Raw genomic sequence first — 26,681 nt, forward strand, 5'->3', positions numbered from 1 at the left:
CTGCTGGCAGTGCGGTACTGCTGAAGGGGCTGCACAGCAAGCTGCTGCATTCTGTCCTCCCACCTTTGGGAGCACAAATGTGTTATTTTCGTGGCATTGTGCTCTGCTTGTCAAGGTCATGAGATACACAGAGAGACTCTAAGACCATGGTTTGAGAAGCTTATCACAGGCAGGAATTTCAGGCCTTGAATGGTTTCTGAAATGGTTCGAATTCAAACATGGCATTTTCCCTAAACAGCTGGTCACATACCCGGTTTCGTAGATCTCCTTTAAATCTAATGTAATTACATGAATTTTGCCAAGGGCATACAGTATTCAGGTTGCAAAACTTTTATTACCAGCTGCCTGTGTGCATGCATTAAAGGTCAAGGGACAAAGGCCAGTCTTTTGACCACCAATTTTTAAATTGATAGTTCATCGTGAGAATACTAAATACAACATCTTTTTTTTTTTTTTCAGATTTCTTTTTACTTGCTTGCCTTACAGTATGTATATATCTCCTGTCTTCTATATATTAAGCATAAACATGCTGACCTATGAAGTGAAGTCCATGTAAGCTGGTAGTTCTTTCACATGAAGATACTTCTGCATTGCAGAATTTGGCTGCAATTGCTCACCACCACTTTCCTGCACCACTGAGCTGATTACTTTGCCACATGTGGAGAGAAGCTGTTAAGAGGATGAATAGCTGATTTTTCTATCAGTGAAAAAAGCAGGATTAATTCTCCTATCTCTTCTACATTCCCTCAAAAAAGAATAGAGTCTCACAATCCTCTCAAGAGTCAAGAAATCCCTGCTACTGGGTCCTTTCCTTAAATGAAACAAAAATGTGTTGTTTTTCATTATCCACTGAGAGCGGGTCAGCATTTTCCCCTCCAAAAAAATTCAACCATTCCTGGATGGCAACGCAGTTCTTCTCTTTGTGTTGCAAAAGTGATTCTAAAGGGCAGGCCTTTTACTGGAAGAGGAGAAATGAAGTAGAGCTGAATTAGCAGGGGTTTAGAATCAATTTGCTAAGATTTTGCATGGTTTTTGATATAGTTGGCGTTGTATTTTGCATTGTGGTTCGTATTCTACTGAGGTTTTAAAGCAAGTGCTGAGGTAATAATTCATGGAGCTTTATGGCATTTTTCATGTTGAAAACATAGTACAAACATTAACTCATTTATCTCTGCAAATCTCCTGTAAAGCAGGTTAGTAGCTATCATTTCCATTTTATAGATGTAAAATAATTTGCCTTGGGCAGAGCGTTAGTGGCAGAGCTAGGGTTATCACTCAAGAGCTATTAATTCTAAACGTTCTACTTAAACCTTCTTGGATCATGCTGCTTCTAGAGACTGTCCCTGATGAAAAGGGATGCATTTTTAAGCACTCAGATTCTCTCTCTCTCACTCTTCTCTTAACACTGTTTGTTGGCTTGTATAACATCACTTAGAAAGGATAACAGCAACAAACACATGGGTATTGAGATCACACATGGATATTGAAATCAAATCTTAGTTATAGTAAATTGCACAGTCGGTATTTCAACATGTGATCATAGTATTATGTCAGAAGGGTTCCTACATGTTCTTTATTTTTTTTTGTGTGTGTCTAGGTTTTACCTGTCATCTCAGTCATCAAGTTCAGTGTTGCATTTTTCAGGGAAAATTTACTTAAATCAGGAATAGACTTTTAATATTATTTAAACTCTGTTGGGGATTTGCAGCATCAGCCCATATGCTAATGAAAGTAGGCAACAAAACAGGAAGAATAAAAATAAAACCTGTGTGGTTGTTGCATGGGAAAAAGTGTGAGCTATCTATTTTCTGAATTCTGCCTTCTCCTTGAAAAGACTCCCAAATTTTGTCCAGTATAAAACAGGAAAAAAAAAATTGTTTTGTGCATTTTGATTAACATCTAAAGTAATAATAAGAGAAAAAAAGGTTATACCAAATTCTTTCAGTGTTGAAGATAAACATTATGGTAACATAAACTGAACAATGTTATCAGGGTATCAAAATAATAACTATACCATGTTGATAAAAATATGCAGATTTACTTGTGGTCCCCTCTTGCAAAATCTCAGTTGAACTCCTGGGCAATATGGTGTCTCCTTTGCCATCTAGTAGATATTTTCAAAGGGTACAATACATTCTCTGCTTAAAAGCATCCATCCCTTTGGTGTTTGTAACTTCTTATAGTGACTGATGCGTTTTTTCACAACTTTAACAAGTCCTGAAACTAGGCATTTCTTGCTGTGTTCTTACCTCACTGAATTTTATAGTTTGTATGGGTAAGGGCATAAGGACTGATACTGTCACGGAATAAGGTATGTTGTATACAAAATATTTGTTACTAAACAGTACAACAACTTCCTACATAAAAACAAGCTTCTGCCTTATTTCTGTACTTTGTTAAGGTGACTTACGCTGATATTACTATGCTGCACATAGCTCTTCCCTCGAGCAGAAATCATACAGCTGTGTATGATTGCAGCACAGTTGAACATGCTGTCAATAAATCGGATGTCAGTAGAAGCAGGGCTAACACAGAATCACAGAATGGGTAAGGTTGGAAGGGACCATAGTCAGTCAGACAGCTCAGTATCTCCAGTGAGGGAGACTCCACAACCTCTCTGTGCAACCCGTTCCAGTGCCCGGTCACCTGAACAGTAAAGAAGTTGTTCCTCATACTCAGAGGGAACTTCCTGTGCATCAGTTTCTACCCGTTGCCTCTTGTGCTGTAGCTTGGCACCACCAAGAAGAGCTTGGCTCCATCCTTGATATCCTCCCTTCAGCTGCATATATACATTCATGTGGTCCCCTCTCATGAACACGTGTTTGTCCACTGGGACTGCTTTCCAGCAGGTCAGCTCCCAACTTGTACTGGTGCACAGGAACATTACCAGATCACACTGTATAATTATTCAAGATGGGTGACTAGTAACAGCAGATTATGAACACTAATACTGCTAATTTCATTACTGTCACTGTGTTCTGCACAATCAAAAAATGAGCTTTATAGCCTTGCTCAACTATTTCCTGACCCGCTGCATAGCCTGTCAAAGCCCATGTATGTCCACAATGACAAAGAGATGGGGACAACAAAACACAAGCCCATGCCATGAACTTTGACTTAGGAAAAGTGTCATGAAGCCAAGCTCAAGTCTGATGATTGGCTGGCACTGGTTGTATTTACCCTGCCCCTTCCAAGTCCTTTGTCTGACCCCTTCCCAGCTCCCATAGGAAGTTCAGTGCCACGTTCAATACCATTTGCTCCAAATATTATCTCCTTGGGTGTTTGTAGAGCTGAGAAATCTATAGCCATGAGAGAGTGAGGAAAGCTGGTAACCCTGAGTAAATGCACAAAGAATGTGAGTTGCATCAAGGGCGTGGCTAATGGGGGTTTCTTCAGATTCAGCCATCGCTCGCTGCTTGCATCCAAAGCAGACACAGATAAGAATGATAAGAGATTGCAACACTGTGATTCTGCTAAACTACTACAGCTGCTAATGTTTATTTAGGCTAGTAAATATAAAGTAAGTTAGCCTTCCCTTATATCCACTCCTTATTTTTCACTATGGAGGTGTCTCTACCTTGACTCATTTTCCCAGCCCTGTTAGACAGTAAGTACCCTAATGTTTGCAGACACTTCCTTGCTTCTTGCTTCTCTGTGAGTCCAGAGATATGCCACTGAAATCATTACCTTGCATTTTTCCACAGGAAAACTAAGCCCAATAGCAAAGCCGTCACTGAAGAGAATGGGAAAAGCACTTTTCTGTCGTATGCTTTGAGGTTTTGTCCCCAAAGCATTTTAACCACAGAGTAGATGGTAATTCTTATTTAAAACAAAATAAGTCATTGTGCTTTAGAAAAAATTCTATCACATTTTATTCAGCACTGCATAGCTAAGTAATAAAGACATATGTGGCAAAGGCTGGTCAATTCAATATAATTAATCCAACCTAAATCCTGGAGATACTACAACTGCACTGAGAGAAATCCCATAGAACACAGCCAGGCAACCAGTTGCCTATTTTCATTTATCATACCTCTGACTTCCAAAATCTTTCTCAGGTAAATGTTTTCTGCAGCATGTTGGAGACCATCAGCAAATATGACTGAGCAGAAGAGCAGGTTCTGGAAATCAGAGAGGTCACAAAGTGCCTGACTTCCCACCATCTGGGCATCTTTATTTTCAAATGAGGAGGATGCAATGTAAATGCAAACCTAGCAATGTGCAATACTGAAAACTGAGATTTGGGTAACGTGGTGTTGGGGGATTGGATTTGTAAAGCAAAACAGCTGCAACACAGGCCCTGACATCCTCACTGCATGTGTTTCTGAGCATTTTAGTTCAGGCTGCCTCTTGTGATCCTATGGACTAAGTGTCCATTACTTGTCAGGGTCTGCTATGTACGCCCCCGGAGCACATCTTTCAGCTTAACTCCATTTGGAAGAAATGCAGGTTACTCACCCCAAGGCCATGGCAGGAAGAGGATCACTCTCAGAAGCACGCTCCTAACCCATACCAGAATGCTTTTACAAATTTCTTGGGTTACCCTCTTCATTATTTTCCTTTCTCTTTGCCAACATCCTTGCCCGCAATCTGCTATTTCTAGAAAAAAAAAAAAAAAAGAAAACAACAATGAAATATTTGAGTTTCTACCAAAGTTTTAATCTATAGAAAGCAAGACAGGACCTGGATCCCAACTTCAGTTTTTGAGGTTTCCAAGCTGGGCTGACCCCAAACCCAGAACGTAAACAAACCCAGTCTATTACAGGTTACCTAGAAAACCACTTGATATGAAAATGGCAATGGGATGAGAATGCCAAGCGCTTCCCTTTACCCAGCAATACTGAGAGATAAACTAGGTGAAGTAAACCCGTGGATAACACAAAACACGTACAAGACCGCTAATGAAAAGAGTAGGCTGAAAGCAGCCAGGCAGCTGTTCAGGGAGTTGTTCCAGTGGCACACACCAGTGAACAGGCAGGGTGGGAGCCAGAGCTCACCACTGCATCTTACAGGAATCAGGTGCTGCTGCTGCTGCTGAATCAGGGCAAAGTTAGTTAGTCCACAAACCAGATAATCAAGATCTGCCATCACATTTTAGATGCTGTCAAAACATAGCTACAAAAAGGGGTTGAGAGGGTTCACCTGAATGCTCCTGAGCCTTTTTTTCCTTCCTATTTATAACATGGTCCCCAATACACCTCAGGATATGTGTTTGATCTCAACTCTCTGGTATTTACCTCTTGAATTCTTAACAGCTTTTCTGTTCAGACAGATGAGCAATTCTCCGAGCATTTCAGTAAACTTTCCAGAGGTAATTAGGATATAGCTGTCTCTGCAGCTTCCTCTTCTCCAAACTCGGATTCAGCCCTTAAAATCCTCACATGACACGACAGCAAGAGGATGTGAACCTCTAATCCATTCCGTGTGCACACTCCCACCTCCATCAGACCCTCAGCTACTAGTGTGTGATATCCTGCACCACCAGTAAGAATGCAATATCCTGGTGTAATAGAAAGCATACCATGAAACAGCCTGGGGATACAGGAGGATAAAGAGACCTGTCTCCTGCCAATTTTTTTTTTTTTCTGAAATGGGTCAGATTGAATAGGTTACTTCACATTCTCCATCATCCCGTCTTCATAAGGAGCTCCCCAAACTACAAGCTCCTCATCACTTGATTTCATGCATTACTTCCTTTCCCAGCCACTTCTGCAGAACTAGAGACCCAATTCATTTAAAAAATGAAACCCAGCACAAGAGCATTAACTTTTCCAGACTTGCTTCCTTCCTGACTTCACTGCTTATTTGACTGTAAAACAACTGATGATGCAGTTTTCAAAGAGGCAAGGGAGGACCACAATTTCTATTCCCAGTCTGTGGGAGTGGGAAAGCAACTTTGGCATAAATACATGAAATTTGAGACGCTAAATATGTTTTAAACCAGCTCCTTTTCCTTTAAACTTGTTTCCTCTGAAGACAGAAATTTATCACCAATGACTCAAGTTTCCTCAAAGTTTTATCAATTTAAGCTTCAATAATGTTCTCTCTTTGTGTGTTCATGCTACATTGCCTAGCCCTCACTTACCCAGCCAGTGCTTACTCATGCAAACCAATAATTTGGCTTTTCTGGTTTATTTGGGTGAGTGCTTTTTCATTATGTCCCTTGCCCAATCTATTAATTTGAGATGAGGGTCTTGTGGGAATTAATTATAAGTCTGGACAGGGATGAGCGGTTTAAGATTTTGCCTGTTTTCTATAAGGTTGCAGCATATAGAAACACTCCTTCTGTATGGAGAAAGCAACAAATGCCTGGGCCTCTCAGCAGTGGAACTACTGGAGACTGGTTTTCTGCAAGTGATTTTGCTTTCTCCCCTTGTTGCCTGCCATCTGCACTACCCTCCTGTGCCCTCCACACTGGATATGAGACAGCCAGTATGGAGATGGATGCATGGTAACTGGACACGTGGGCAGACAGGGACACAGCAGATAGCTACTGAAGCTGCAGTATCTCCTCTTTCCATACCACCAGGTTTCACAAGGCTCATGAGACCCTCACTCCTCCGTGGAATTTGGTTAAAATTAGTTAACAGGGCTGGGGCCCAATAGATGTAATGACTGCATGCATCTTGCTTCCAGACTAAAAAAATCAAAAGCTGGCAAGAAACTGCGATTGTCTGACTTGAAACAGCTGAAATGTGTCCTTGATGTCCTTTGTAGTGCCTCAGGAATAATGGCAGGTTTAAAAAGTGCAACTCTGTGACCTTGGAGCATACTGCAGTGTGTCTAAATGCTCTCTCCAGGCTTGTTTTTTAAGTTTAAAGAGACTATATCAGGACATCGGTACAGTCCAAGGTTTCCAGAGCTGTTACAGCTAATGAGAGAGGCATATGTGCTCCATGATTCTGATGTTTGCCATTCACAGATCTGCTCCTGACCTTTGTTTTTATCTCTGCATCTCACCCCTGAAGCTAACATGAAGTGCAACAGAAGCCAGATCTACTTGAACAAGCCCACACAGAAGTCAGAAGGCTTCCCTGCAGAGCTGACCACGGGCTCACGCAGACTTCCCTCAGGAAAGGAAACCAAGGAGGTCGCCTTTCATTTACAGTTTCTCAAGAACCAGAAGATCGACCGTAAATGAACACCAGACAAAGAAGGAGGCAAGGGAAAATAAGAACGACAATGAAAAAGTTTCAATGACACAAGTCAGAGCCCATCACTGCTTCTCTGGGAGACCTGCACAGCTTACTAGTGCAAAAAGGTAAAAAGTCTGTCCCAAAGCTGGTAAATTGCTATGTGTGGCCTAAAAAAAATTAGGTGCTGAAGTAGGAGCCAGAGTTTCAAAAGCTGGAAATCTGTGTGAGCCTAACCCTCCCCATGTAAAATGGGGATAACAAGTAGCACAAACACATAAACAATTTTTAAGAAAAACAACTTAATAACTACATGGTGCTTTACAGACAGGAAAGGCTTTAGGAATGCTAAGTATTCTTAAAATCTTGAGCTTTCACCATGATTTTGGTTTGCTATCTCTGATATGGGGTTTTCTGTTTGAGGGAACCCCTTCACTCTCACTTCTTAAGTGAAGCTTCTTCCCTGAAATAGAAGGAGGGCAAAAGTTGATGAGATACAGCATTGGTATTTCTGCTCTGATCACTCCTAATTACTGCTGTGGTGACAAGAGCAGTATAAATCAAGCCAGTTCAGCCAAGAGTTCTTAGCACAAGCTGGTTAACCACTACATTAGTAGGAACATCTGACACTTCATTTTCTAGGAGGGATTAAAACAAGGGTAAAAGCTTGGAGGAGGCCATTCGTTTGTATGTGTGGGGAAGGGTGGGGAGAACAGAGGCCACGAGCAGCAAACTCCATGGTTTCAACTGGTATAGATGCTTCAACACTCCCTTTTGCCCTTGATAGGGAGCCCACTCAGACTTACTCAGAGCCAAATGTGTAAAAGGGCAATGAACTCGAGTGGGATTTGCTACATAATGGTCGTGTATGTGCCCATAGGCCAGTCCGAAGCACACAAATAATTCACTGCCATTGGCAATCAGAGTGGAATGATATATTTGCTTTCTTTGCATTTTAAAACAAAAATACAGCCTTAGCATTTTAAATAGCAGCATTTCTCTAGGAAAGGCATTTGTTTACTTTAGTGCCAGTAAAATTCCTCAGAAGGACAGCCTGGGAAGTAGAAAGCCTTGTCTTATTCACAGAACAAGTATAACAAGTCCTGCAAGCTCTCTTCCAATGTTTCACCAATATGCCTCTACTCAAGGTCGGAGGATTAGACTTCACATTCAAAACAGCACAGATGTTTTCCTTAAGAATTAAATACCACAGTGCCTTTATAAATTTAGGTCTAACACAGAGAACTACCTCTAACACAGATAACTACCACACAAATAGCAATGGCATTGCTAATCAGCGCCAGTTTTGCTGGGGACAGGCCAGGACATTGGGAAACTTGTGCTGCCGACACCTGCCCAAGAAGAGCAGAGGTCACTGGCCACCTCCTGCAGCCCCCATAGCCCACACTCCACAAGAACCTTATTTTACCAAAGGTTTCTCCCCTTGGTGCCCAGGGGAGCTTCTCCCCTTGGTGCTGTGAAGCTCCTTGCCATAGGATGTTGTGATACATATGAGCAATGCATAAAACAATTCAAGTTCCTTGAGGGCTGTTAAAAACAGGGACAGAAGCACAATCATTTTCTCAGGAAAGGTACAACACCACAGCAGCCATTGGGATGGTTTGGGATGGGGAAGGAGAGGTGTCAGGGAAACACCAATTTAAATTCGACACAGTACATCTGCTCTTCTCTTGCACTGAATTAACACTGGCAAGCAAAAGTGGAAGGCCTTAGGCACTGTTCCCCAGCTTTTAAGGCATTTACATACACAGAACACCTCTTCTTCCTCTGGGGAGTGAATGGTCTTCATCCACTACCACCGAAGCTAGTTTTAAACAGCAGAGAAGGCTTGTCCCTTGTGTCAACTCAGGAGCTGCTCCCTCCCAGAACTCACGGAGTAGGACACACATTCTGTCCAGCCACGAAAAATACCTGTGGAATATTGGATGTATAGGGACTGCCAGATCCTTGAGATATCCATAAAGGTGGGGGATAATTTGGGTTCAGTTCCACTGATTTGTCTCCAATACCAGGCTGCTGCATACGTGTTTCTGGCTGTTGGCTTCATTCCCACATGACACTAACCTACCCAGGATCTTTATCTGTGGGATCAGATTGACCCAGAAGTGCAGGAGACAATATTTGCCCCTAATTTTACAGGGAAAGGCTCTAAAGCTTACTATGTGTTAAGTAACACTTCATTTCACCAGGAGCTTCCCTAATGTCAAAGGCATTACTCATGGAGGAGGGACCTACTCACCATGAGTAAAGGCTTTGGAATCTGGCCTTTGGTGTGGAGCTTTATGATTGCAGTACTGAATATGTAAATCTCTGTTTTGTACAATATGTGCACGACATTAGGAAAACACTGCATAACAAAAAGCAAAATAAGGAAAGCATGTCCAGCACCTCAGTCTACATTCAAACTTGCCCTGCTGATTTACAGGGCCGTGGGGCAAGCTCTTGATCTTAGGTTCCAAAAAATTGCAGGAACAGGTTGCTGCCAAGTTAATTTAAGGCATGTGGTCCTCTAAGAACTTATCAAACCTGTCCATAGGTCCATCCATGTGCAAGGACGTTGGAATTTTGAACAGTGCTAAGAAAAGAGACCAAACTCCTCTGGGCACAAATGGCTTCCACAGATCCTAGCAGAGCCTCACGAAAGATGAGGATACTCAGGAGCGTGAACACTTGTGGCTTGACCTTCCTTTATCTCAAGCACCAGATTCCTCAGAATACCTTACAGTGACAGAGAAGGAAAGGCGACAGCATCTGACCTTTGAAGACTTCTGGACGCAGATTGATTTGCTGTGGAAAAGCAGCACGCACGAAACAGAAAGCACTTTTTCTGCTCTGCTTGCTGGGTATGCCCAGTGATTTAACCTGTCTGCTAGTACCACCATGAAAGAAGAGATCAAATTCATCAAATTATAGCCTCAGGATTTATGTTTTCAACTGATTTTTGCAGGGGAGGCAGAAAGGGAAGGAAAAGGAATGGAGTTTGTTTCAAGCTTGTCCGTCCTCTTCGTATGAAAAAAAAAAAAAAAGTAGGAGAAAGACTCTTTTAATTATTTTTCCTGTAACAGAATGGGGTTCAATGGCTACACAGCAACTACACAGGTAAGTGTTGAAATTATGTTACGTATCACAAAAATACATATAGGTTCCTTGACTCCTTTAGTTCCATATGTGGGTTGTAGTTCACAATCTACAATGTGATGTGAGAATGTGGTTAAGGGCTGAGAAATGAATAAAAAAAACCCCAGCATGTTATTCTAATGAGTAAATTCTTCACTCTACGCTATATTATCTCACTAACTCTACTTGAAATTAAACAACATCAAGTCTGAATATCTGCTCAGTTCCTGCCCTACGCGGAGGTGTCAACAAGAGGACACAAGCTGATTTTTATGGTGTGAATCAAGTTTGGTGGAAACTATTACTTCTTAAGTTTCAGCAGTGGGTTGTTCCAATGGATGGCATAAAATAAAGACTATCCCTGCCCTAGGGGGGTGCAGTCTAAAAAAAGACCAGAGGAAAGTGTTTGTCTCTTGTAAAGTGATTTATTTCGTTGGTTCTCTGAGTTTATAGTCTACTTTGAAGGCGGGCACTTTATCATGTAAATTTTAGTTTCTGTGAGAAGCACAGAATAGGCCATACTGATAATGTATACTGTTTCTAGAAACTGTGTTTGGTGAAAAAAAATTCAAAATATTGTTTCCTGTCTGTTCAGACTTTTGAAGTTAAAATTATTTAAATTATTTGTTTAAGAATGAATCTTATTTCTAGACTTCTTTGAATAATGTTGCTAAAGAAAACATCTTATGAATAAAACGTGTCACTCCCAGAAGTGATTCCCTCTACATTTTTGTTTTACTGAAAAATTCTGGGGAAAAAACTATTCTAAAAAAAAAAAAAAAAATATCCAGACCTGAAAGCTGCCAAACAGCCTGCTGTTCCGTAAACTCTTCCATAATAACCCAAACTAATAATTTCAAAAAAGAGTGATCATTATAAACAAACCTGCAGCAGAGCAGAGGGCTGGACTAATTGTTGGATCAGGTAATATGCAGAACTCTGATTTAGCATTCAAAGTCATAATTGGGTCCATAATTGACCACCTGCTTTGGTCACTGGAAATGAATGCAGCTGGACTTGGCTGGTCATTGTATCAAACATTTGCTAGAGGATGCACACGAGCTTGTTAGCAGTTAGTTGTTGCTCAAGCTCAGTTTATGTAAATTGTTGCTGAGCTTAAGTCTTACTGTCAATAACAGCAGAAGAGGTAAAGGAAAGAAATAGCATTTCCTCTCTCCATTGCCACAGGGCTTTCTGAAGCACAACAGCATAAGTGCATGATAGATAATCTACAATTCAAAGTGCTTCCTACACAGGGGAGGCAAAAAAAGTAACATGGCTTAGTGGAGACTGAAGGCTTTGTGTGTCAGAAACCTGGTGTACCAGTGCACGTCTCTGCCAAACGCTCGCTCTGTATCCTTCAGCAAAGGGCATAGCCTCTGATCCTGCACTTCACTTTCCCTTAGATAATGATATCTACCCTCTTTCTAAAAAATATTTTAAAATATGCATGTAAGATAGGTTGGATCATTACAGAGCAAGCACACAAACAAATACATACACACCCAGACAAGCCAGAGCGATACATAAAATGCAGACACTCCCGTGCACAGAAATGTACTGATGACCTTAGGCTAATGACTGGAGCCTGGGTGGTACTGCTGGTATTCACAGAGCACACACTCACATAGCTGTGCAGGTCTGTGCAGGCAGGCAACCAGCCCCTTTTCATGGGGCTGGCCAGCGCTGATGTTACCGGGCACGCTGAGCCATTTGGGGTAGCTGGCAGCTGCTGGGCAGGCAACTCTGCTAGCTCTTCTCTAGCCTCAGAGGGGAGAGCTTATAGTCATAAGGAAGGAAAAGGGAAAATAGTTCCCACTTTCCAGAGAGCTGGGACTTTTATTTGCTTACTTATCATAGCTGCTATTTAATTTAAAGACCTTATGTAGGCAGCAGGAGCCTCACTAAAGTAAATGTGGCACAGCTGGTAGACAGGTTCCAGAAGTGTATCTTGTTCAGCACTTTCCACAGGAGCAAATGGCCTGGCCTCTTCCACGTGGTTTAAAATTGATGTGTTTGGAAATGTGGAAGTGAAAAGCCTTGGGAGACGAAAGGAAAGAGAGGGAAAATTGGTTGTGGAGAATACCTATTTCCCCAATTTTAAGGGCAATTTTAGAAGCAATCTAAAACAGTTCATTCCAGATGGGCCCACGCTTTGTAATTTTTGCACTTCCAGAGTCCTCCCACAGGATATCAGGTTATTAATACTATTTTATCAGAAACAAATCTCACAAGTATATCATATTCTCAGTACACAGCACTGCAACTCACTCTGCTGTGAGGTTTAGCCAAGCAACAGCCCCTTCACTGTCTGACAGCCTCAAGTCTTACAGCAGCTCATGTGTGGTTCACAGCTTAGTCTTGTTTCATGTATTTTTTGCTAAATCATCTGTGAACTTGTAAACTATTGTTCTTTAACAGAAAAAGCTCTAGTAATAGTCTTGCTCTCTGCGAATGGAGCCCTTCCTCCAAGCTTCATGCAGGGTTCCTGTCCAATCTGGTGCAAGGTGCTTTGAACTGTCATTAGCACAGACTGAACAGCACAGGTCAAATAGCTGCATCCATAGTGTTCTGGTTAGAGGCTGAAAGTTACTCCATCCCAAAAGGAAAAGGCTTACCATACATTTCCTCCCGTAGTCTACCTAAGATTTTGCCCAGATACAAGTTCAGTCACATGTGAACAGCAATGTTTGTGAACTGAAATAGTATGTCAAACTTTGGACCTGTCCTACCTCATAAATAGGGCTCAAGTTCAGAAGTTACTCAGAAACTGTTTATAGCCCTTCTGTACAATCAAACCAAAACTGAAAGCACCCAAACAACGATCAATGCCTGAACTCAAGCACCTCAGCATGCTTTTGGCTATTCCATAACCATGCAAATCAGTCTAATTTCTCATTGTGTAGATTCAAACTGGAAGCTACTCTGCAAGCTACTAGGTTGCATTTGACCCTGACTAAAACTGCTGCTTTATTGGGCAATGCAATCCTAGGTGTACTCATAGGAGACTTAAAGTTTATTTCATATGCAGGCAAATAACTTTATCACCCTTTGACTTGCTTTACTGCTTTGTCTTTCAACACCTTAGATATTATGGGATCTTTCTAAGTTTCTCCTCCAGCAGCACCTCCCTTCCTGCTGCTACTAACCCTTCAGGCACTGCTTCTAGTTTGGTGACTCCTTATTACCAAAAATAAAAGATACTTTAAAACTGCTTTCTGAGATGAAACAGTCTTGTTAGATATGAGAAAGTACCCTCAGAGAGAGATAAAAGTTCTGTAATGAAAGAGATTTCCACTGAACTTCTCATCCTTTTCGAAGCAAAGACAAGAATAAGAAATAGATTTAAGAACAATAAATAGATTTAAATAATTTAATAGATTAATAAAGAATTTATACATATTTTCTTAATGAAATAGATTTATAGGAAATTAGTTTTCTATCGGTCTGTTCCTGGAACCACTCCTTTTCCTAATCCCAAAATAGTAATAATGATTGTTATATATTTGTCAGAATTGCTCAACAAATGTTTGTAATAGTTAAGACACATTCCATTTCCATTTGCCTCTTTGAGGCAAAGTATCTTCTCAGTTTTTTGATGCTTGACACTGTATTTGGCCAGCGTGACTCAGCATGGGAATATGATTTCTATGCCCTGAATGGATGACTCATTCTGTGCATACGAGAACAGTGCCTGAAGAGCATGTAGAAAAAGTTAAGGAAAAAAGAATCCTTTAAGAGTCTGCCTCAGGAGTGTTAAACATGCTCTGTAAGTATTATTGCTTTTTCTATATAGGAATATAAATAGTCTGTGATTTTAAGATTAAAAAAAGTAATCAAATTTACCAACAGTTCCTATACTCACACCTTCTTGGCACAAAATAGTTTCCTGTAGGTTTTGGCAGGTTTTTTTTGGTAAATGCATTTAATATATGGATTAGCATTTGTGTCTGGAGAAATAAAGTGCCTCTCAAATATTCCTGAGCACAAATTTGATAAATAGTTGAGTTGCTTAATGCACTATTAAAAGAAATCAGATGGTGAACAGAGTACAGAGACCATAAGCAGACAATCCACATGCGCTGACTTACAAGAAGTCAAGTGAAATGGACTTAGTAAACATGCTTGCCAAAAACAAACCAAACGTTCCCAAATAACGTCACGTCCAATACTACGACCACAGAACACCAAGAGATGGGATGACTACAGTGACCCTCTGTATGCAGAGGCTTTCCCTGCTAAACATCTTGACAGAGTACTCAGCTCACTCTTGAAACAGCTCACACAAGGGTTACTGCCTTTTATGAAACACCCAAGAAAGCTTAACCATTCCCCAGTCTCTCGCTCCAGGAGCAGTAGATTGTTATGGAAGCCTAGCTTTAAGTCTGTGGAAATGCTTGACCAACATCTGCTGTATTTTAATATATAGGTAATAATATTTTATAGATGCTGGAAAATGCAGAGACACAGACAAAAAGGATTAAAGCTAGTATTTTTTTCGGTTCAATGTGACTGTTATTAGGAGTTCTGCATTTTACTCCGTTCACTGCCTAGGTATAGCTAGAGACCACGGAAAAAATGATCTGAGGAAGAAAAAAAAAAAATCCCACTGCCTTGAGTCAGAGCCCATCTCATGCAAACATGCAGTAGCCTTCAGTACACCTTGGCCACAGCGCTCAGGCACTCCAGGCAGAAGAGCCCAATGGCTAAAGAATATGACTAGCAGGCAAAACTCTTGGGGAACTGAACACCAGTCACCTCGCATTCCCACTGTGGACAAAACATCCTGGCTTGTGTCTGCCAAAGTTTATGAGTGCCATGAGGTTCTAGCTGCCTATATGAAAACGGCCTCCTGCCTTCCCAGAGCAAAATGTACCCATCTGTAGAGACAGGCATTAATTCTTACCCACAAGCATTTGGTAACATTTGAAGGATGCTACTCAAGACCTTTACCTGTAAAGTGCTCCCAGTGAATCATTATAGATTGTTACCAGGTCTGTATTTTTAAATAACAAAAAAGAAGCCTCAGTCACTTGATTAAAAGGCTATTGCATACCAGCACAGACCAATAATTTTCTTCCCAGAAGCCAAGCCATATGATTTAGGAATGAAGAATGCTTATGGCTCTTGCACAGGACTTGCTGATAGCCCTGCTCACCTCAACAAGGAAATCTAGCCCGTACCTGACTCCTTGCTGAAAAGATTGCAGTGAGGTAGACACATCTGTTGAGTGTTGGTGGTCTTGTTTTGAACTGTACAGAATGGGACAATAGCGATAGCTGCCTCTCATGGCTTTTCCCAGGTTGAGAAAGGACAACAGCCAAATGAGGTGCCCAGGTGCTCAGGGAAGGGCTGAACCAGAACCTGTGAGACCCACAAGAGAATTTCTTCTCCATGGCAGGAGCTGAGCCCTGCAGAAGCATGGCTATTGCAGTTGCATGGCTATTTATTAATTAAAACATTTATTCAAATGCTACAAACCACTAAACTTACAAAACTATAGTTCAACTGAGATAAGTGAGTCTCAGAGGTTGTGGACTTAAGAGAGTATGTAGCATATGAAGTCAGAAACAAGCTCTTAATCAAGCTTTTTCAGGTTGGCTATGCCAAGTTTCCTTTAAGGAGTTTTGACCTCTAGAGCATAATTTCCTTACATTTCTTGCAACCTCAAAGTTTTTCAGGGGTGTTCAGCACTCCAGGGTCATGAAGCTCTTCTCTGAGGGCATCACCTGATAAAGAAATTGTTTTCTATCTTGCTGTCTGGTATTGTTTTGTGAAGCCTGTCTGATTCTCTTACATGTTTGTGTTTTTGCTAATCGTTGGACTTGTTATATTTTACTTTATCCAGGTTTATAAATAATGGTTTGAACATCATTTTAGTGTTAAATGTGATATTTGGTACCTTTCTTAAACCCTCTGCCTTGGTTTAACAGAGAATTCCAATCTGCATGTTTTAAAGAAAATGTCATGTTCATTGGTGCTGCTTGAAAACTTTAAAAATTGCTATTGAAAAAAACCCTTGGCAAATAAATAAATAAATGAGAAATAAATCCCTTTTTCGTCAATATTAAGAAAACCTAAAAATCCTGAAAAGGTGATCTGTAGATGCACCACCAAAAGATAAAGAAGCAACGATCATATTTATTAATATGATCTGATTACTAAAAGCAATCACTCTGTTTCTGGGTGACAGAGTTTTGAATGTCTGTGGCTTATAATATCAGATAGAGAAGTATCTGTTCAGGTACCAGGAGAAGGAGGGAAAGGGCCTACGGTGCCTCATCCCTGGGACCTGGCAATGCTCCCCCATCCACACAAATGTTTTTTTCACCTCCTGCACTGAGTTCAGTTAAATTGTAGGGCAACTACAAGGAACATTTTGTAGATACCTCTATGCTATTTCTTTCTCTACCCTGTGAATATCAGGTTTGGAGGGGACTGAGCACAGGCCGTGCCAAGAAAACTTCCTTGGGGAATGTCACTGGATCGTTGCTCAGTTCCAGCAGTCCCAAGCAGGGAGTCAGATTGCCATGCAGAGTTCAAAGCAGCTTTTCTACAAGAACAATTGTGATCTGTGGCCAAGTTAACCCTTGAAAATTTTCTTCCACAGTACAGTAAAATTTTTACTACTAGTAGTTATTTGTACCCAAATCATCTCTTTTCCCTGCTAGGCACCTTTATACTTGCTGCATTAGGGAATGCCACCAGAATAAACACTGCTTTATAAGCCTGTAGAGTTTATGATATGGTTGGGAGCTGGGAAAAAATGCTTTGTCTGTGCCTTGCCAACTCTGTGGTAGCATAAAGCTGAAGACAGACATCAAAACATTAACTGAGAGAATGCAAAACAGACTTGAGAATATTTTGCACTTACCAGAGCCTTAGTCAGATTTGGAGAGGTCATAGCTGCTTTCAGAAATGTCTACATTGAAGTCAACTGTGCACAAGCTTTCGATACTTAAACTTCAAAGGAAGGAAATAACTCCACAGATATAATTCAGAACTAAACACTGCCATCTTGGCTTTTCTGAATTATTATTTTACAACTTGCCAAGTATTGTACATGCCACAATGAATTTAAGTAGCTGATTCCTGCTGTATACAACTTAACCCCAATCATTTACAGTTACATCAGACAGGATTGCAGATTTCATCTGATGCCTAACCTAATTCCTACATCACTGAGGCATATTAAACTCCGGGGAGGAATTCTCTCTGGATCAACTTACCCAAAAAATATCCTTATCATTAGGAAAATCTTGATCATGGGGAGTAGCATCTTGCCCTACTCTATCAGCCACACAACATTTCTGGTGCTATGGGGAATCCTGTAACTACACCATGACCACTATGACCATGTACAGGTTGCCACAGCATCTTGTTCCACGTGAAACAGAGAGCAGAGCCAAATGTAGCTCATAATCATCTGCAATGGGCTGTTTAGGACAAATCAACTTGGCCATAGATGTTGAGTTTTGAATGGATTCCTTTTCTTTTGAAAGAAAACACTGCAGAAGGACTTGCTGTCCTCTACAGCCAGCACAGTACTATACCAGTTAGGTTTGAAAATGTAGTTCCACCAACAATCTTGAATATGTTACTCTTTATTTCTGCAAGGAGAATAAAACCAATTCTACTTGCTTTAAGAAATATGCCTTAAATTATACCCACTGCTGGGTACACCTGCGTGTGTGTACTGTATTACAAGCACACCCACACTTCAAAAATATCATAGTGACACGTGTATATTTTTAAGGTGGGTTTCTTTCGTCTCCTTTTGTTCTGCTGATAATTTTCTCACTCTGTGTATGTACATGTTCAGATGTTATTGAACCACCAGGTGTCCAAACAAACTTAACTGACTCTTTAGCTATGTGAGGAAAATACCATTTTTCATATAATCTTACTACACCTCATGCTGTTATAGCTTAGTTTCCTAAGGCACTGAGGTTTATGTAATGGTGCACTGTGTGTGTATGTTTATGTGTATACATAACTTGACTCAGTCTCTTTCTAGTAACCTTTAATCCTGCTGGCCAGCCAGTGCAACGTAAAAAAAACTTGCCAGCCTCAGATATTTGAAGTTCCTCCAGCAAGAAAAATAGGCAAGTGAGGAGAACACCCTCATAAACTCTCCCACTGAGAAGGCTACAGCATGGATACCCTGGCTGAGTGCAGACTGAAATGTCCTGAAACCTAGTCCTGCAGAAACAATGCGAGCATGCATCCTGTTAGATGCAAACAAAAACCATAGGAAACCAGACTTCACCATCTCCACAGCTGTTGGATAATTTGGTTAAGATTTAGGGTGCCTATTGAGACGTGGCCACTGCCACATTCCTCGTTCAGGGGACCCCTACCCGATTCTTACATCACTGAAGCCTACCCAACATTAAAATTCCCTGCAGAGCAACTGGCACAAAAATAACCTGTATTAATGAAGATGTGGAGCCCTTCTGTAGGCCTGAGGGACATCATGCCCCACAAATTAACCTCTCATAGTACATGCCCTTTTCTTCCCTCTTTATTTAAGGTGCTCTACCTATATTAATTATTTTTATAATTCTCTACCTATACAATGACTGACAACTACAACACGTTCCAAGCTATGGCTGTGAATTCAGCAGCAAGGGGGGAGAGCTCATTGACCCCATCTGCTTTAGCTGCTGATGGTTATTATTAGCTCAGATCTACAGATAGCTCAGATGGGTTACTCAACTCCTTCTTTCACCTTTCTTTTCCCTGCAGTCCAGGGAATTGGCTACATTATCATGGCTACAGAGGCCCTATGCATAAACCAGTGTGTTGAAACGTCCTTTTTCCCAGTTTCCTAATCAGCTTGCAAAGGTGTACCTTCTTTTTGTGCAATCCATCCATGGTCAGAGGCCATGCTGGCTGTTCAGCAGCACAGCTGACCCATCAGCAAACAGACAAGGCTGGAAAAAGAGCATGCAGCTCCTACCAGCTCATCCAGCAGCACTGCTTCCTCATATCCAATTGGATGAAAATTGCTCTATCTTTCTAAAATGGTGATTAGAGTTAGATCAGCAAATGTACTGTTCATTTTCCTTATAGGAATGCCTTGTTCCTATAGAAGCATTACCTTCATACAGCCAGTAGGAAGTGTCCTGGGCTTTGTCAGTCATAGAATATCTTAAACTGGAAGGGACCTGTAAGGATCATGCAGTCCAACTCCCTGCTCCTCACAGGACTAAAATACAGGACACCAAAATATACGACAGCATTGCCCAGATAGTCCTTCATTTCTGTCAGGCTTGGTGCCCTTGCCACATCCTTTGGGGAGCCTGTTCCAGTGCCCAGCCACCTTCTCAATGAAGCACCTTTTCCTAATGTTCAACCTGAACTTTGCCCGATGCTTCATTCCATCTCCTCATGTCCTATCGCTGGTCACCAAAAAGGGGAGGTCAGCACCTCTCCCTTCACTGTCCCTTGGAGAAAGTTATAGAGCAATGAAGCCTACCCTCAGCCTTCTCCGAGCTGAACAAGCCAAGTGACCTCAGCTGCTCATTTAACCTTGGCAATACCTCCAGCCTAGGTGAATCGTCATCTTCGTCGTTTTGCTTCCAATTCCAGAGGCTCATGCATATTGTACATAGGATGAGCACAGATTAAATATTGCTCTATGGTAAGCATAACATGTGTTTTTCTGAACAAGATACACTAAAATTAGGTAACCAAACAGCACACAAAATAATCCCTTACTCAGAATTTCAAATGAGTATTTCTGTCAAGACCTATAACCGTGTCAGAGAACAGCAAGAGAAGGATTGTTTCATAACAGGGGATAAGCCAGAGGCCAAGAGTGATCCCAGTGCAAGCAACCCACAGGGTGAGAATAATATGGTCCAGTAACAATCCCCTACAAGGCAAGTTGATGAATCAAGTTCAGAGGACATTCCAGAGTCTAGTCATAACCAGCAGGAGGCAAAGCTAGAGGTCTACCTAGCAGAGCAGTCAAAGACAGAACTGAGTTCAAGCATACCCACAATATAATTCAGACAAGAACCAAAAGGCCAGGGCTGTGTTTAAATGAGGATTCTGGGCCCATTTTCAGAGGCCAATGTGAGTCTGATCTGGGCTATTAAGGTTTATTTGTGCCCTAAGGGCACTGAAAAGAGCTTGAAAATTTACCTCTGTTAAGGCATCAGGACAACATCGATTGCTGTTCACACAGTTTCCTCTCTGTGTCTGTCTGTCCATCTATTCCCCCAGAAGCAGCTTCCACAAAACCTCCTGTGGCCCAAAACTAACAGTATGTGACGGAGTAATCACAGTGTGCACCTGCATCAAGGAAAAGCCTCTACCAATACAGTGGGTGGAGCCACAGACAGTGACACCGGCTGGGAACTAATGATTCACAGGTGATGATGGATCACCACCCAGCACCAGAAACCACCTGCAGGACAGAGGCAAATCCATCGCTGATAAATTAAATGCTGTTTAATTTCTAGGTTAGCAAAGCAGGTTTATTGCAAAGAGTACCTGCTAATTGATCAGCTCTTTAGTTCAAAGACAAGCCGGCTTGCACACTCATGTTTTCTTGCAGTGGAAAGCAGTGTGTAGATGTGAGGCATGGGAGAGCAGGGAGAAGAATTCATGGAGACTTCAGTGGCAGGACCTATCCAGGGCTCCTGATCACCCCAGGAAGACAAACAAAGCTCCCAGGAACTGCAGTGCGCACAGAACCAGCTTATTCCATAACAGATAGCAGAGTCAGGGTGGAGAAACCAGCAAAGAAATAAATGAAATTTGATTTCCAGCATTACCTCCAAAGCCATGGATGCCCAACTGTAACACGGTCAGTTGTTGTGCTTGCCCAGTCTCTAAAGTCAATAGGAGGGCAAGCAAATGCTCATGAAAATGAGTTTACATATTGCACTTTGATACCATATCAACACAGTGGGGAATGACCCCTATTGAATACCTCCCACACCCTGAGGCATCACCACAAGATTCTTCTTATTGTTTGAACATTAAAGCTATCATAGGGTAAAGTGGTATTGCTGTGAGGTTAAAAGCCAGAGAAGGAGTCAGCCTTTTGGCAGTGTCATGTTCTCTTGATGATAAAAGCTCTTTGCTATCTCAGAACTGTGTTTGACAGAACTGTATGTTTTAAATGGACATTCTTTTCTCCCAGAATTGTCGTCTGTGTCGGAGGTCTGTTGTCACCATAGCCAATGGTACAAAAATATTTGTGTGAATGCAAGCACTGGAAAGGCAGAGAAAAAAACTTTTCCATTTTATCTGTTATGAAATTTCCAAAAAAGATGCTACAAAGAATGACTGCAGAAAAAAATTACCTTATTTTCTTTTTCTGGTGTGACACAGTGTCAAGTCATGCTGGCTTTGGCTGTAATCTTATCAACAGTATCTCATCCTTTAGGAATCTCTGCTACAATTTCAGCTGAAGTACCTTTCTGGAAAAAGAAGACTCTTGAGAAAGAAAAGCAGTTGTACAAGATGACCTAATAGCTGAATAATCTTTTCCCTTTAGGGAAAGCATGAAAAAACATGAAAGCTACCAAACAGGGTGATCAGAAATAACTGGAAATACGTGTCCTGAAGGGTGGGACGTGATAGATCCCAAGGGTCACTCAAAAACTCAGTTATTTTCTCCTTCTAAACATGGAGGTCTTTGGAGATCCACACTTCTCTTTTCATTGCTTTAATCTCTTTCACACACACACACACACACACACACATGCTCATTTACAAACATATAGTGCCAGGATCTAGACAGATATATACTGCTGATAGAAAATAAATGGCAGTATAGGAGCCCTAGAGATCCAAGAACTTTCCTGTTCTTATTTAAAGGCTTGTTACTGAACTGACAGACTCTCCCTTCAGGTATCTACCACACATATGTTGCCCAAGGATGCTTATTTTATACTCCATGTTGTTGAACATGTGTTTCCTCACGTTTTCTCTGCAGAGCTAATTCAGCATAATAACAGTGAACTGTAAAACCCATCCCTTAAACAGGACAATAGTAACATACCTTTTTTTTAATGAGGCCTTGTTAGCTCCCTGCCAAATAACACCTAAGCAAATCATCATTCATTAGGGAAGCTTGAGTAACTTGGTAAGGACTCAAATTTGCTCAAGAGTCTAAAGTTATCACTGGGCAAATGCCCAGTGTTTCTTCAGATTTGCAGGCGCAAAGAAAGAGTAGTTTTTCCTGAAGTTATTTTTGTATTTTTCTGCTTTGCAGATATGTATTTAAATACAGAAATTCACATGAACATAATACCTGAGAAGTTACTGCCTTAATAAAATCAAATATAGGAACTGGGTCAAATGCTGGTCCCATTTCCAACTTCATTGACTTCAGGGGTTTTAGTGACCTGTCAAGGACTAAAATTTGGCTCTGTGTTTCCAGGAAGGGTTATGATTAGGAAATCTGAAACCATGTAACCTTTGTGCATTCATTAAATGTGAAAGTAATAGAATTGCTGGTGTACAAAGTACTTTCAGACTATGCCCTTGAGACTGGCTGTCAGCCTTTTCAGAGAACAACCTTGCCTCTTTCCCCTCCTTGAACTGGAATGCAGAAGAAACACAAAATCCCCAGAACACACTCACTAGAATATAGGGTAGGGTTAGGGGGAATCAAACACAAGCTTTCCTAAGGCAGATTAGCAGCAAGTGATTTTAATAATCTGGGGTATCAGATGGCTCGTGCCAGTTCTCAGACATGCTAGGGAGGGAGTCAGAGCATCCTGCAGAAAAACCATGTTGCAGGAAGGGAAACTGGCTGGCCTTAGTGGGAGCAAATGGGTAGGCAGACTGGATACATCTGTAGGGGGACGTGTGTGCTGTGGGATCACTGCACCATACCTGAGTCAAAGAGACTCAAGAAGAAGTGCCCTTGGGAGTAGGGTGGCTGCTGGTGGCTGCCATAAGATCAGAAGGGAAGGTACACGAAGTTTTTAGGCGAAGTAGGGGATTTGTGGCTCTAGGGGAAAAAAAGCAAAGAAAGACAAAGGACAAATGTCACCTGAGGTGCCAGGGTCAGCAGTGAGACTGACAGCAACTGACATTGTGCATTTGCAACCCAGAAAACCAACCTTATCCTGGGCTGCAACAAAGGAAGAGTGGCCAGCATGTCATCTACTCCTCTGCTCTGGTCTTGTGAGATACCACTTGAACTGCTGCATCCAGCTCTGGTGTCACCAGCACAGGAAAGACATGGACCTGTTGGAATGGGTCCAGAGGAGGGCCGAAGAATGATCAGAGGGATGGAGCACCTATCCTGTGAAGACAGGCTGAGAGAGTTGGGGCAGTTCAGCCTGGAGAAGAGAAGGCTCCATAGAGATATTCTTGTGGCCTTTCAATACTTAAAGGAGGCTTATAAGAATGATGGGCACAGATTTTTTAGTAGGGCCTTTTGTGACAAGACAAGATGCAATGGCTTCCTGAAGATGTCCATGCTCCTTGCAGGGGGGTTGAACTGTATAACTTTTAAAGGGCCTTTCCAACCCAGACTATGATTCTATGAACCAGAAGTACTGTAAAAATACATCTGGATGCCTAACAGAGGAAGGGTTTGGACTTAACAAGTTTTAATGACTCTACGAAGCTGAATAACTCAAAACTCTCAGAAGAGAGGTGTTTAAGTAGTCTTGAAGTCATCTTAAAATTTTCCTGACTTACAGTGAGATTTGAAGACAGAACCTCTATCCCCAGGTTGGCCCTCCATGAAATGCCTTAAAGGGGGTTATTTTTCCATGTGTAGAGAGAAAGCTTTCAGAATAAGTCTTTAACCTAATAAGTCTTTAACCTGTCTCAAAGATATTCTAAACCGTGTAGCCAGTGCACACACTCGGTGCAGTGAGGTATGAGCACACTTGGGAAGCAGTTTGAACTTTGGTTGGGGGATTGAACCAAGGCACAGAATTGAGAACACCAGACACAAGAGTAGCCTGAAAAAGCACAAACACAGCGCATCCTCCTATAGGGTCAGAAAAGGAACAGGCAATGCTGTGTCTTGAATGCCTTTGCATCTGGCTGACAGAAGCTTATCTCCAGTCTGAGGTGCAGACAGTGATATATTACTCTGTCTTGCGAAACGTCTAAGACACAGTGGCTTGAACAAGGTCTGATGTGGATGGTATAGATATATTTGATAAGAAATGAGTATAAGAAGTCTCAGGAGCAAATGTGATCAGCAGACCTTTAGTTATGGCTCCATTTTGTTCCACTGCAATCAACTGTTCCCAGGGTTTGGGATAGAGGTATCGCCCACAAGCCAGTATGAATGAGGCTGCACTAATTTTGGTTGCTTGCACTGCGCTACCAACTTATCCCAGCTGATCTTCTACCCTTATATATTTTAACATGTCCTCCTGCCATTTGTCAGGGCATGAAACAGATGCCCTCAGATGAACTACATGCTCAGGAGGAACACAATGCAGTCCTCGCATTAGATCATTCACTCTGAACACAAAAAAGACAGCTTGCACTCTGCTGACTAGGAAGGTGGATGTCTCTGCCCTTAAACAGGCAGTTACAAGGCCCTTTGGAAAGAAGACAGGCAAAGTTGCAGGGCAGTGGTTCAAATCTCCATCAGTTCTGACTCTTTCCCCTCTCAGAGGGCAGATGCACTTCCTGCAACTTTGCAGATTCCTCTCTTGTGAAGAGACATCAAAGTTGGCAATTCAGCCCCATGTTCTCTAAAAATAATTTAAAGGAGTTATTTCCCAACTTTCCCTTCTTTTCTATTTTCCTCATGCAAGACCTTTGGATAGCAACAAGTCCCAGGTAATACTGGCAATATTCCTGTCCTGAGTTAGGAGAACCATTTCTTTGGTGACGATCTCAGTGGGACCAAGATCAGTTCTTTCTTAATTTATTTGTCACTGAGTGGAGCACTCAGAAAATACATGTTGTAATGCCTAGTGCATTCCTGTGAGAGGTGTATCGTTCCCAGTCACGTGGCAATAGCTTTACTCAAAGACTGCAGTGTATGTGTTCTGAATTGCATTATTATGCACATGCACTCACACATGTAAATATGTTGCATTGTTTTTGGGATCACAATCAAGCTGTCTATGCAAAGCAGACGTCAGTCTTGCGTTCAGGCACTGGGACAGAACTTCCCTTGCAAAAACAGATCAGTCAGGTGTTGCGCAGGGTTGCCAGGTTCACAAAAGGCTGTAGTTCTAACAGCTGGCATCTCAAAAAAATTCTCTACATGTGTTTGCTTCCTCCTTTTGTGCACTGCTGCCAGTACGTGTGTTTACATACACAGACCATGTCCTGTGCAAGCAAGCACTGTGAAGGGAATACATCCATCACATGAGCCCATACATATAAGTGCAAAGGAAATAACTCTTCTCTTTTTTTAGAAAAGCAAGTATCATTAGGACCACTTGTTGCCTTTGGACTCTTACTAAATTTATAAATGCAAATATTTTATAATATTTTTAAAGCAGCAAAAAGTACTGAAGGAATCTCTACTTGGTGGGTAACACACTTTAGATCTGTAACTTACATAAGAAACACTGAAGATGTGCTCCCAAATACACGAATTTAAGCAAAGGTAAAGAATTATGATTTATAGATCATTCCTTAATTTCTGTAGAGTTTAAGTGAAGACAGCTTTTTTACTTATTGAAGGTTTTTCTCCTCATATGTACATCTTTTTGAATTATTTTACAGAACTACATGCATAGTTTCCTGCAGCAAAAACTGCCTGTTTTGAATACATCTGCTTGCAAAATTTTAATAGCTGAAAAGTTAGTAATTTTAAAATATTGTTAGACCTGACTGAAAATATTCAACTGAGACTTTCTTTCTCTTGTTTTCTTTAATGGAACAACTAAGAGCATGCAAACACACAAGAACTTAACTCTGTTTAACCCTCTGCAATAGAAAAGCCTTAAAATTCTGCCTGTGAAGGCATGAGAATCCTATACACTTCATTTTTATGTACATAACCAGAAATTTTGGCTCATCCTCTTTACAAGCAATTAGTTATTTGAGCCTTTTGATGAAATGATCTATGTAAGATCAGTGTTCCGGAGTCTCAGTGCTTTAATGGATATTTAATTGTATCTTTTGGGTAAGTGCCAAAGTGATGGATGGAGTTATCATAAATTACATTTTCTCCAAGTCAAACCACCATATTTTTGGTACCCTAAGCAGCACCAAATTGCCCAAGTAATAGTTAAGCAGTTTTATAATAAAGAAGCTGATACAAGCAAAACCCCAAAAAGTACTGAGTTTGCATTTGCCTTTTGGGAGGACAGTGCAGAGTCCAAATGCTTGAGGAGCTGAGGTTTAAAATATAATCAGGTCAGAGATATTGTACTGGGTATTTCTGAGGCAGATCAAAGGGAATTGTAAAGAGCTCAATTAATCCTTTTGTCCCAGCATGATGCCTCT

The 26,681-nt window shown here is 41.3% G+C and overlaps 2 long non-coding RNA genes across 3 annotated transcripts; both read right to left on the reverse strand.

Annotated features, from left to right (window-relative positions):
* Positions 1-314: 314 nt before the first annotated feature.
* LOC114057237 lies at positions 315-4,559 on the reverse strand. The gene is made up of 3 exons (XR_003571165.1): positions 4,459-4,559; positions 4,034-4,121; positions 315-958 (listed from the first exon to the last, which is right to left on the reverse strand). It is a non-coding gene; the product is annotated as an uncharacterized LOC114057237 (long non-coding RNA).
* A 1-nt stretch (position 4,560) lies between these two features.
* LOC114057236 lies at positions 4,561-17,594 on the reverse strand. Of its 2 annotated transcripts, XR_003571163.1 has the most exons (4): positions 17,501-17,585; positions 15,926-16,000; positions 7,512-7,596; positions 4,561-4,599 (listed from the first exon to the last, which is right to left on the reverse strand). It is a non-coding gene; the product is annotated as an uncharacterized LOC114057236 (long non-coding RNA). The 2 variants fall into 2 exon arrangements; XR_003571164.1 differs by lacking the exon at positions 15,926-16,000 and having other exon boundaries at positions 17,501-17,594.
* Between the last annotated feature and the right edge of the window lie 9,087 nt (positions 17,595-26,681).

The sequence above is a fragment of the Empidonax traillii genome, unplaced genomic scaffold (genome assembly GCF_003031625.1).
Source record: "Empidonax traillii isolate 1590-97213 ecotype Southwest subspecies unplaced genomic scaffold, ASM303162v1 scaffold122:size1458747, whole genome shotgun sequence".
In the NCBI taxonomy this organism is placed as follows: Eukaryota; Metazoa; Chordata; class Aves; order Passeriformes; family Tyrannidae; genus Empidonax; species Empidonax traillii.